Consider the following 12,617-nt stretch of genomic DNA (forward strand, 5'->3'; position numbering starts at 1 on the left):
CCACTTCTCATCAAACTTTTGCAATTTGCATATTTGCTTCTTTGAGCTGTCAGGTTTTTACTGATAAATGATATGTGCAGTGGTCTAATAGATTCATATCCAAGGAACTTGCTCTGTCTCTGAACACCCATGAAAACAATGAATGAAGCCCTTTCATTCCTGAATTTTCTGACATGTATATCCAAAACTCATTAAAAACATGGTGTTGGAGAAAAGTTCTGTGATACTGTGGACTGCTAAAAAAGGCCAAAAATGGATCCCAGTACAAATCAAGCCAGAAGTCTCCCTAGAAGCCAAGATGACTAAACTGAGACTATCATAGATTTTGTGGGTTTTGGGCTATGTGGCCATGTTCTAGAACATGCCCAAAAAACCCCACAAATATCTATGGATGCTGGCTATGAAAGCCTTTGACTTCACATTGAGACTATAATACTTTAGACATAAGAGAAGACATGATTCCCTAGAAAATACAATAATACTGGTAAGGTGGAAGACAGTAGGAAAAGAGCATGACAGACTGAGGGATTACAGATCAAAGGATTCAATCACAGAAGCCACAGCTATGAATCTGCAAGACCTGAGTAGGGCAGCAGATGATAGGGTGACTTGGAGGTCTCTCATTCATAGGGTCATCCTAAGTCAAAGTTGACTTGACAGCAGTTAACACCAAAACTGACCAGTTAAAAATCATTCTCATATCACTTGATGGGAGTTGAAAAGAATAACAAATGTGCACAATCATTGAGGAGACTGATGTGCACGAATAACAAACCCCATAAAGTAGGGCTTATTTTAAGAAAGGGCTGTATCTAGTATTTCTCCACTGGTAGCCTTGGAAACCTGAGCTCTTAAAACTCTGACCTGTAGCATTGTATCATTCTGAACATTAAATGCCGCCAAAATTAAAATCCATAGTTCACTCCTTTTAGGAAAAGGGAGATGTTGCCATTTTTGTATGCATTTTGTTCACATCAGATTAAATTACTCTGATTGCACTGGTTATGGCACTGTGTCTGAAAGTTGTTTTATATATTTTTGGTAGTATGAAATTGAGCAGCCAAGATTGCCTAAATCTGCACTGAATATCCCCTGTTCATTTCTGAGCACATTTTAAAGTAGTGGCTGCTCTCATAAATCCTAAATGGTCTAGGATCCATGTGTGAGAAGAATGCCTTTTCTCACACGAATCATCCTTGCAGTCATCATCAGAGGCCCTGTAGTTTGGGCATGGAGCAAGAAGGTATCAAAGCTTTTTTCTCATCCTAAAACAGAACTGGGAATTTTTATTTTTTGTAAAAACATGTTCAATTTATAGATGTTAACGCTATGAAAATGCCATACTTCAGTCCCATGTGGGATATGGTTCTATTTTCATATAAAATCAGTGCTTAAGGTTGGCAGTAGAAGAGGTTTGTTCCTTTTAAAATACAGTCTTGCAATCTGATAAGCAAAATTGGGATTCCATTCTTACAGAAGAGTGACCTGCTTTGAAATTAAGTGAAATAGTCAACCATCCCGAATTGAATAAATTCCTCTAAGTTTATAACTTCTGCCACATCCGGTGAACTGGCATGTCATACAGTCATGTAATAGAGCAGCTGGACACCATGAATAACTCAGTGGGTGGTCAGTCCTGTTCACTGTTTTTCTTGGTTACCAAGTGTGATTGTAGTTCACATTAAAACTCAGACCTTCCATTTCTGCTGTGCTTTTGCTACTAAAATATTTGAAACAAGAAAATTTGTTCTTTCATTGGAAGTTTGATTGCTTTTTAACGTAACAGGGATAAGCGCTATATGAACAAATATAACAATTGATAATGTTTTGCTTAGTTTAAACCACTGACCTGCCCAGTTAATACTTGAATGTACATCAGTATAGAAATCTCACCAGCAGTTATACCATTTCAAAATGAATAAAACAACCTCCAGTGCAAATAGCCTATGAGGAGGAATCTTCCTTAGGGATATGATTCTATAGGAAAGGTTACACTGATCCTCTTTGCTTACTGCAATCTCAGCAATAACCAGCCCAACACACTCTCCCCCAGCGGATGCTTTTTACATTTTTATAAACCTGCATTTGAGTGAGTACAAAATGAATTTAGGCTGCAGCTCTTCCCACACTTACCTAGCAGTAAGTCCTATTGAATTTTGTGGAAATCACTTCCAAGTACACACATACAGAACTGTGCCATTATTGTCATTGTCATCATCACTTTTATTTAACCCTTTCCCCCAAGATTGTTATTTAAGGTGCCTTGCAAATTAAAATTAGTCTTGACACCTTTAAGGTTTAAAGGAAGACTAGCCATCTTCTACATTATCGTGGGCTACTCTTATCTCTAGACAGTGGACTAGGGCTGGAAATATGTTTTGCTGTATAAACAAACCCTCTTAGAAAGTTGGCTAAGAAACTTGGTCATTTCAAATTAAGAGTTTCACAGCTCAAGTAAAGTGTTAACTTGTAAACAAATACAAAATCCAAAAGGTGGGCAAAAGTGAATGGTGTAATTCCTCTCTTTACAATATAAATAAAGAACCTTCCCCTTCAAAGGCTGTGTGCCCTTGGGAGGAAGGGGTGCCCCAAAAAGATCATGGTGAAATTCAAAATTGGGCATAGACAGATCCACCACATGTGTTATGATGTAATGTAATGTGAGTGTGTAATATAATTGAGAAATGTGGAATGATTGACAGAATATCAATTACATATGAATGGAAATGGGCTGAGAAAATGTGAAGCAAAGGTGGGGTTAGGAATGGTGTGGTGAGAAGATGAAAGAGACACTGATGAAGGAGTTGGAGAGGATATTTAGGAACAGAACATTGTAAAAGATCCTATATGAGTGAGGAGAAAGGATATTTAATGAGTTTTAAACTATTGTAATTGTTTTTTGAGCTGAATTTTCTTTTAATCTATGGTGTGAGTTGACTTGGGTTTAATAGATAAAAGCTGTTGTGTGTATATACTGTGTAGTGGTTAGACTAGGTCTTGGAAGACCTCAAACCCAGGTCTTTCAGGGCCTAGTCTAATCTCTAAACAGGTTGTCCCTAATTACATCCCACCTTTCATGCAAGAAGCAGGGACGTAGCCAGGATTTTGGGAAGGGGGGGGGGTTCCAGACTAAGTGCCACCATTATAATGTGGCTTGGGTGTGGTGGTGTGGCGGCACGCACCATTCATTGTATCTAATGGAAGCACACACACCACCACCCCTTGGCTATGTCCTTGCAAGAAGCAGTGATGTACTTAAAAGTGCCATCTTATTCTCCCAGTAAAAATGAGGTAGGTGTAATGGCTTGAGAGTTGGACTACGACTGGATATCAGAGTTCAAATCTCTGCTTGGCCATGGAGACCCACTGGGTGGCCTTCAGCAAGTCACATTCTCTCAGCCTGAGAGAAAGGCAAAGGCAAACCCCTTCTGAACAAATCTTGGCAAGAAAACCCTGTGATAGGATTGCCATAAATTGGCAACAACTTGAAGGCACACAACAAATATACAGATTAGCATTTTAATATTGTTGACATAAAATAACTGTGGGTTTTTATGTGCTGGTGGGTGGTGAAGAGTCAAATGGTATATGCCATAGAATTGTACTAGAATTGCTTTTCATGACAATGACTATTGTTTGGTTGCCATATAAAATATTTGAATAGTCGTGAGAGCCAAAAGTGATAAAACAAACCTTATACCCTGGTCATACTGACAGCTGGTAAAAGTTTGTAAAGCTTGTAAAGGTGATGGTGGCAGCCTAACACAGAAAGAAGAGTATGCTAATGTCAATTTGTAACTTAATAGCCATTGGTAATGGGGAGGGAAATGTCCTGCACATTTCTTGTCATAAAAAAAGTATACAGTCCTTACGTCCTCTTTCTCATCCTGTTCATTCCTTTCTGGCACCTTCTGATAATCCTTCACCAAATCATAAAGTATCCTCAATCTTGATGCTTCATTTAACTTATCCCCCCCAAATTAATTTATTCAATTAAAACATTCCCTCAGTGAACAACTTACCAAGGATTCAGTCCAAATCATTTCCTGCTTAAAATCCCTGTCCCTTGCCAGCTCTATTTTTGCCCTTAGATGTTGAATGAAACAGATCTCTAAATGGTAGTGCTTACTGCCTTTACTTTTCCCCCCACATCAACTACCATGCAAACTGGACAAAACTCCAACAGTTTCCCCCAAACTGGAAGTCTGGCAGTTGGTCATAAACTTACATGAAATTGTTCAGGGTGTCAGTCTAATTATCAGGCTTGTTCATGAGTTCATAAATTTGTATTCTAAAGAAAAGAAAGGCAAACAAAAACCTCCCCCTGAAATCTGAAATGCGTGTTTGAGAGGTACTTTCAGTACTTGCTGGATTAGGTTAAACAATTTATTATGTTCTTCATTTTGGACTCATTAAATAATGCACCACATTTTGTAACTATCATAGGCTCTATACAGACAGGCCAAAATAAAGCTGCTTCAGGTCACTTAGAAGGTATGGTGTTTCCATGATGCATGAGTCCTAAGAGTCTGGAAGCCGCACCAAAGCTGCACTCCAGTCCTTGGGACTGGCGGTCCTAGTCTGAAGTAGTCAAGTTAGTCCCAGGGCTGGTCGTCATCCTGGTCCTGGGAATGACATTAACCTTTCCTTTTAGAACTTTTCAAATATTGCTACAGAGGAAGACAGTTGATTAAGTCTTGTTCTGATCCTGAAGAACTCACGTAAGATGAAAATAGAAAAAAGAAAAGCAAAGCAAGCAAGCCCTTTTGGACATAAAGTTTTCTGAAAACAGTCCATGCCCTATCTCATGCAAAACACCAAAAAATTTTTGAGTGGAATCTGAAAATCAAATTGAAATAGCGCACAGAAATATTTTGTATTTTTTTAAAAAACTATTTATTTTTTCTAAGCCTGTGAACTCACCTGGAGTAGTTCTTTCATAATATTTTTAGTGTTTAGATGCTCCTACTGATGTCTCTGAATGCCCCTACACTGTAGAAATAATGCAGTTTGACACTTTAACTGCGACCATTCCATCCTTCAGAAGCGCGGGATTTGTGGTTTTGTGAGGCACCAGCACTCTTTGGCAGAAACGGCTAAAGACCTTGTAAAACTACAAATCCCATGATTGTGTAGGGTGGAGCTATAGCACTTAAAGTGGTATCAAACTGCATTATTTCTACAGTGTAGAAATAAGAAGGTGCCTCTTCAGTATCACGGGCTTGAATCCTTTTGGTTAGTCCCAGTAAGACCCGTTGACTCAATTATTCAGTGGTGAATCAACACACACGTAAATCTAGTTACTTCTGTGGGTCTACTTTAGTTGGGATTAACAATAGGGTTCAAGGCACAGTGTAAAAATAATGGCTGTTGATCTGTTGTGTCAGAATTTGCCCAGATCAAGTGAGAAGTGAAGTGGTCTGGTTTAAGGAACAAAAGAGGGCTCAAAGGGAGGTAGAGCCCAACTTCTCCCCACCTGTGTTCACTTAGGGTAGTAGAGCTCTGCTGGAGAGAGAAAAGGAGTCCTAGGCCTGTTACAGACTGCCAAAATAAAGCTGCTTCGGGTCTCTTTGGAGATATGCTGTTTAAATGATGCATGCATCCTAAGAATCCGGAAGCTGCACCAAAGCTGCACTCCAGTGCTTAGGAATGGAGTGTGGCTTTGGCGTGAGCTCCGGACTCGTAGGACCCGTGCATTATTTAAACAGCATACCTCCAAAGAGACCTGAAGCAGCTTTATTTTGGCAGTCTGTAACAGGCCCTAGTTGTGGAACCAGATCCTGGATCACTGCTATTGCATCTAGTTCAAAGTTGGTTAAACTGATGCTCTCTGAACAAATCTGCCACTAGAGGGCGATGTGAGACATCCTTTGAAAACAGGTTATACAAGAGCAACACATCTTTGCCCAGATATTCCCTAGAGCTGTAATTTTGCTACTGTTTCAAAATATCTAAATTGGTAAAGGATGTTTTAAGATGCACATTAGATCCAGCCTTTTAAGAATTAATGAAATACGATCAGTCTTAAATTAAAATAGCTGTTTATATGTGTGTGTTTTTTTAAACTTGATGATCTAGTTCTGTCTCCCTTTCCCTGTCCACTGGCATACAAAGCTAATGGAGTTGTGGATATTCAGCAAGAATTTTCTTTTTGGTATGTCAGAAGTAATAATGATCTTAATGCTGCAATATTTCATGATACTTTTGTGGTATTTAATGCATCTGATTTGTTAGCCAAGTGTCTGCATTTTCTTAAGGGAGTTGAACCTCTAGCTGTAGTGTAGCTGAGTCACTTGAGTATGGATTTTTGACATCAGTCTTCTGTATGAGATTAACTTTTATCGGAAAGCTTCTCTCTCTCTCTCTCTCAAAATACTCCACAGTATTTTGTGAGAAACGCCCTCAAGAAAAAGGCTGGCTATATTATGGAAATTTATATCCCTCTTTAACAAATGATTTTCCAAGATATCTCACACCAGTAGGAATTTTAAAGCGAAATCGTCAATATCATGAGCCCATATTTGAAAAAATTAAAGTCAAGTTGTAAGCTATTTTAAAATTTGTCTTCTTAGCTTGTCTTTGTCTATATTTAGGGAAACAGTGGGGCTCAAATAGTATTGTTCAGACTAGGAATAAAATATAGTTGGGTAAAGAAGACTGAGAGAAGGTTTATGGTGTTAATGAAAACTAATAGTTAATTTGTAAGGAATGAAATTAAAGCTAAATACAGTGGTGCCCTGGGTTACGAAATTAATTCGTTCCGGGGCGCCGTTCGTAACCCGAAAAGCCTTCGTAAGCCGGATCGCCATAGGCGCTAATGGGGAAAAGCCGCGTTTCGTGCGAAAAAGCCGAAAAAAGCACCAAAAATTTTTTTCGTAACCCGAATAAACATTCGTAACCCGGAACAATTATTTCCTATGGGATTTTTTCGTATCCCGGAAATTTCGTAACCTGGGTATTTCGTATCCCGGGGTACCACTGTAGAAGTGCGATAATGCACTTTGGGTTTTTCATTGGGATACATAATTTTATTAAAAGCAAATACATTCTTTAGAGATAAAAAAGAAAAGGAATAGGGAACATATAAATTCTGGAAAGGGAAATATGGTTTTAAAAATACAGACATGGTATTATTAATCCCCATAGTTGTTCTTAATTCCTCCCCCCCCCCCCCCTTCGTTTCTGGCTTTAGAAATGCTTATATAGGGCTCCTTTTCTCCATCTTTGCCTCTTCCACATCTTCTGTATTTTTTATTGTCTCCTGTACAGTTGAAAGTGTAAATTCCTTGAAGCAGAGAACAATTTTCATGTTATTCCAGCACTGTGTATACCTAATGATACTCGATCTGTTCTTGCATGAAGATATATCATAGTAGCATAGTTACTCTCTGTGCTCCTTTGAACACTTGCATAATTTGAAAAAATAAACACAGTTGAAGCAAAAGGTGGACATTACTTTGTACCCAACCCAAGTGACCTTATTTTAAGTTGTCTTTCTGTGTATTCCAAAGAAGCAATGTTCCCAGGCCCTTCGAGCAACTTTTGTTTGCCAGCTGGCTCAGTACCTTTCAAACAGATACTCTCTTACTATTTCCAGGGCCAAGCAATCAAACTTCCATCTGTAGTGGGCTGACCTTTAGTAATACATATTTAACTGTATTTTAATATTTAATGATGTGTTATGCCAATGGTTAAACAAGGGAATTAAACAGAAACCTGTCATACTTGCCAAAAATGTCCTGTGTACTAATATTGTAGATTTCTATAGACTGGCATTCTTTTCTTTAAAAAAATAATAATTGAAATCCCTTTACCCTTCTGCTTTTGAGGCCTTCAGTACTAATTTACTGGATGAAGCATTTCATTGAAAATAATTTTGTTTAAAATACTGTAATCACCCGTGGATGAAAATTTTGTGTGTGATACTTAAAACTTTCATGCTGGATGCATTTAAAAAGAAAGCAGAAGCTGGCAAAGAAATACACTGGCTTTAATATTCTAGAAGGGATATCTTGAATGTTGAGGTACTTGACTGCAAATTGCAGTGGTTTGCAAAGCTAAAAATAAAGTAGGTAGTAAGAGACTTCAGTATTTTGCTTTTGAAATATTGCTGTTTTACACTGTGCAGTCTGAAATAGTAATTTCTCTCCATCATAATTGTATTACCCTTCTACATTCTCTTTTGCTTATTTGAATCTCTATGAATGTGATTAATCTGTTAAGTGACAATTTGAATTTACTCTTTGTCTAAATATTTGAGGAAAAGCAGGGGAAAAACCTGCAAAAGCACACCATATAGACTTGATTGTTGTCTCTGTTACCTACCAAAACTTTGAGAAAATTTCTTCCACATCCTTTTTCAGATGCAAGAAAGTATGCTGTTTGAATGAACAAACCATAAACAGAATTCTCCAGGAGACTCCCAAACCACCAGCAACCCCAAGGAACTGGTGCAGACACACCTCTATCCCTTTGCCAGAAGTCCCCACACCTGTTGCCTGGGGTCTTGGTTACTTTCTACACATCCCACAACATTTCATAGCTGAAAGTCAGGATGTAGGTGTCCAAGCAACATCAGTGTGGTCAAGGGGGCCAACATTATTAATGGGGAAGAATACACAAGCTAGGAGAATGCAGCAGTTTGGTTTTGCTTGAGGCTGCACAGAGGGACAAGATTCTTCCCCTTCCTGCTGCCCCCCCCCCCCCCCCGGGCTGAGTTAATTGGGTGCAAACTACTTTTTCACTCTAAAATCAGTTTGCAGCAATTGGGGGAATGTAGGAGGAAGAGAGAAAAAATGGGTCATTTTAACAGCAGCTATAAAAATGGGACAATTTTGAGGGTATGCTACTATTAAAATGCACAAAGCAAACCATATAGTTGTAGCAGTGTTCATGTTTTGCCACTCTCTGTGTGTGAGTGAATGAGTGATTGTGTGTGTGAGAGAGAAAGAGACAAAAAATGTGCTTGTTTTAAAAGGCTTTGTGTGCACATCAAGTCTGTTGGAAGAAATGCCAGCAGCAGGAATGTGATGGCATGGTGGATTATCCTGAAGTAGAAGTCAGTTATTTGTTGTTGTTGTTAGCTGCCCTTGAGTCTACTTGACTTGTGGCAACACTGTGGCAAGCTTCCCTGTCCTCCACAGTTCTGCTTGGGTGCTGTAAGTTTATACCCGTGACACCCCTAATTGAGTCCATTCATTTGAGCTGTAAGGAGAGGTGGGAAATATATAAAATTCATCATCATCATCATCATCATCTGGTGTACAAACTTCCTCTCTTTCTAATACCTTCTGCCTACCCTAGCATATTGTATTTTCTCATGAGTCATACCTTCTCATGATGTGGCCAGACTTAGGCTGAGTACAGACATGTGGGAAGCGCTGTACTTGGGCCGAAACTAGAGTTTGAGAGCGTGCAGCATACGCACGCTCCCAAGCCCTAGCATGTAATGACAACACCATCATGATGGCCTGTCCACGTAGGGGCCACCATGAAGACGCACGCGCTGTACAGTGTCCAGACGTCACTGGCAGGAAGTGGTGTCATGGTGGCGCCCTTCCCTGTTTGCGGCACCGCAAAAACGAAGCCGCTATATCCAGCTTCCTTTTGGCAGTGCGTTGGGGCTGCAGCGCGCGGCTGTTGCAGCACTGACTTGGGATAAAGACGGGTGGCACCGAGCCGCCCATCTGTCGAGACCCTTACTTTATGACAGACTCAGTTTAATCACATTGGCTTACAGTAAGAGTTTGGGCTTGATCTGTTCAAGGATCTATTTGTTTGTCTTCTTGGCTGTCCACAGTATGCTCGACGCTCTTCTCCAGTACCGTATCTCAAATGAGTTGATTTTCTTCTTATCCAGTTTTTTCCCTATCCAGTTATTACATCCATACGTGGTGATGGGGAATACAATGGCTTGGGCATTTCTGACTTTAGTGCTCATTTTTATATCTTTACTCTTCAGGATCTTGTCTAATTCTTTCATTGCTGCCCTTCCCATTCCTAGCCTTCTTCTGATTTCTTGAATGTAGTCTCCTTCCTGATCAGTGTTTGATCCCAGGTATGGGAAATCTTTAACTATTTCGATTTCTTCATTGTTTAGTCTTAATTTATGTAGCTCTTCCATGGTCAGTATTTTTGTTTTCTTTATGTTCACTTCACTTTCTTCCTTGATCTTCCTTAGTAATTGTTCCAAGTCAGTAATGTTTTCTGCTAGTGTGTCACCCACACATCAACAGATGTTCCTTCCTCCTTTCTTGGCTCCATCTCCCTCTGACTCTAAATCTGCTCTTTGTGTAATATTTTCTGTATAAAAGTTGAACAAGTAGGGTGATAATATACAGCCTTGCCTGATCCCCTTGCCAATTGAGAACCATTGTGTCTCTCCATATTCTGTTCTAACTGTAGCCTCTTGTCCTAAGGATAGATTTCTCATCAAGACCATCAACTGTAGTGGCACTCTCATGTCTTTAAAAGTGTTCCATAGCTTTTTGCAATATATGCAGTCAAAGCCTTTGCTGTAGTCTATAAAGCACAAGCTGATTTTCTTCTGGAATGCCTTGGTGTGCCCCATTAACCATTGTATGTTTACTATGTGGCCCCTAGTGCTTCTTTCTTGCACCTTTGGGATTTATCTCTCCATATATGATTGAAGTCTGTGTTACAGAATTTTGAGCATAATTTTCTTGCATGGATAATTAATGCTATGGTGTTATAGTTGCTGCAGTTTTTTGTGTCTCATTTTTGTGGATGGGGATAAATACTTACTATGCTAAAATTTACCGTGCTAAAATTTAAATTAAGGTCAATTTGAGCCTCGGTCTTATTCAACAGATTCTGTTTGTTTCTTTGGATCCCCCCCAACTAACCTGAGCACCCACAAACCTACACACACACACACATACCCCAAAAGCTGACTGTCTGCCAACACTGACCTCACCTTCAGTTTGGCTAAGACACATCTTTGTGGTCTACTGAAAGTTTGCTGGAGCAGAAATTGGCTCCTACTTCCAGTGTAGTTATGTACCTCTGAACTAGGCAAATATATCTGTGCAGAGTTCTGCTTTGTAGGCACCCACAGACTTCTCATTCCTTTACCGTCACATTGTGTTCCATGTTGGCTTCTTCATTGTTGTAGTATTTGATGTGTTGGTGTGCTGAGATTAGAAAAGTGATGAGGAGGAGGTGAATGGAGAAGGCGAACAGGAGAGGCAGAAGGATGGACATTAGGGATAAAATTAAATATGAGTCCTTTATTTCAAGTTGCTAATAAGCATGTGCCTTGGATCTGAAAAAGTTGAAGACTTTTAGTGGCCTCGAGGTGGAATGAGTGACCTAGACAGAATAAACCTTAAGCCCTTATTTAGTACAAGTATGCACCAAGTATTGTTCCAGGAAAAAACACTGTGGCCAAGAGCTTCCCCCTCAATATCCCAGTGTTTTAACATTCATTAAGGTGAATTCCATGGTTCAGACACAACACAGAACTCTGATTTACAGTGATGGTCCAGCATGTGACGGGAGGAGCAATGGAGGAATCCTGAACACAGTACTCATTTCCCTGGTTTATGAAGTCTGCAACAATGATCTGCGCTTGTCTTTATTGTCCCTTTCAACTGCAGTGTGATGGCTAAACCTTACATGTGCCATTCATGATGAAACATTCTTTGGTAGTATACTAACAATGTAATGAAAGATTGTCCATTATATTCTCACAATAATTAGGGGACAGCATGGTTAGGGATACTAGCAGAATGTAAAACTGGTGTGCATGTGTATGTGTGTGTGAGAGAATATGACAGAAGCAGTATTCTCAGTGGGGGAAGATCCAGTCACAAATTGTGGATAGCAAGTTTACACAGGATCTCCCTCCTCCCCATACACACTTATTTGTCTGGTTAGGGACCAGTAAGACTGTCAGAAAGCAAAATCAATTGGAAACTGGAGCCCAGATTTTTTTTAGCCTGCAAATGCTACCAAAACTGTCAATACTGTGGGCCCTTTGTATATGTGAGGATTCCATTCCACACCCACCCTCCCACCCCTCGTATGGCAAAAAACGCAGGACCTCAAGTCCCATTCGTTTCAATGGCCTCATGCTCCCACATGCTGCGTGGTGCATGTGTTCCATGGGTGCACACACCATTGTAACATCTGGGTCTTGTCATCCACACAAGGTTAAAGCCATGGATGGCAAGCTCGTGGATGGCGTGGGCGCATTGTAACATACTATATATCACTTTTAAATGTGTGCAAGAGATTCAGGGACCATGCATGTGTGAATAGTGCCAAATAACCTTTGTAGTTAGAAAAAATGATGAAAGAGCGGACCCCTTGTTGAATTAATGGAACTTGTCTGTGTCGAAAGAATGAGGCATCTGTGTCAAAAGAATGAGGCATTGAAAAGCAGGGGCTTCCTGTAGGCATAGAAGTGCCTGCACTGCTTGAAACTTCAGTACATAAATCATTTCTGTATATGTGCACATTACTGAGATCTGCCTAAGGGACCTTCCTTGTATCTGTATGAGCAGTACATATGGAGACTCAGGTGAGAGCCTTCTGTACTGTGATGCCCCAGCAGTGGAATACCATTTCCTTGGAGATCAGATTGGTGCTGATGC

At 39.9% G+C, this 12,617-nt stretch overlaps 1 protein-coding gene across 5 annotated transcripts in view; it reads left to right on the forward strand.

Annotated features, from left to right (window-relative positions):
* The window catches only part of ATXN10 (ataxin 10), an 89,304-nt gene that overhangs the window by 16,740 nt on the left and 59,947 nt on the right, over positions 1-12,617 (forward strand). The window lies entirely within an intron of this gene.

Source organism: Sceloporus occidentalis, unplaced genomic scaffold, assembly GCF_023333645.1.
Source record: "Sceloporus occidentalis isolate IW3139 unplaced genomic scaffold, rSceOcc1.0.p SCAF_5, whole genome shotgun sequence".
Lineage (NCBI taxonomy): Eukaryota > Metazoa > Chordata > Lepidosauria > Squamata > Phrynosomatidae > Sceloporus > Sceloporus occidentalis.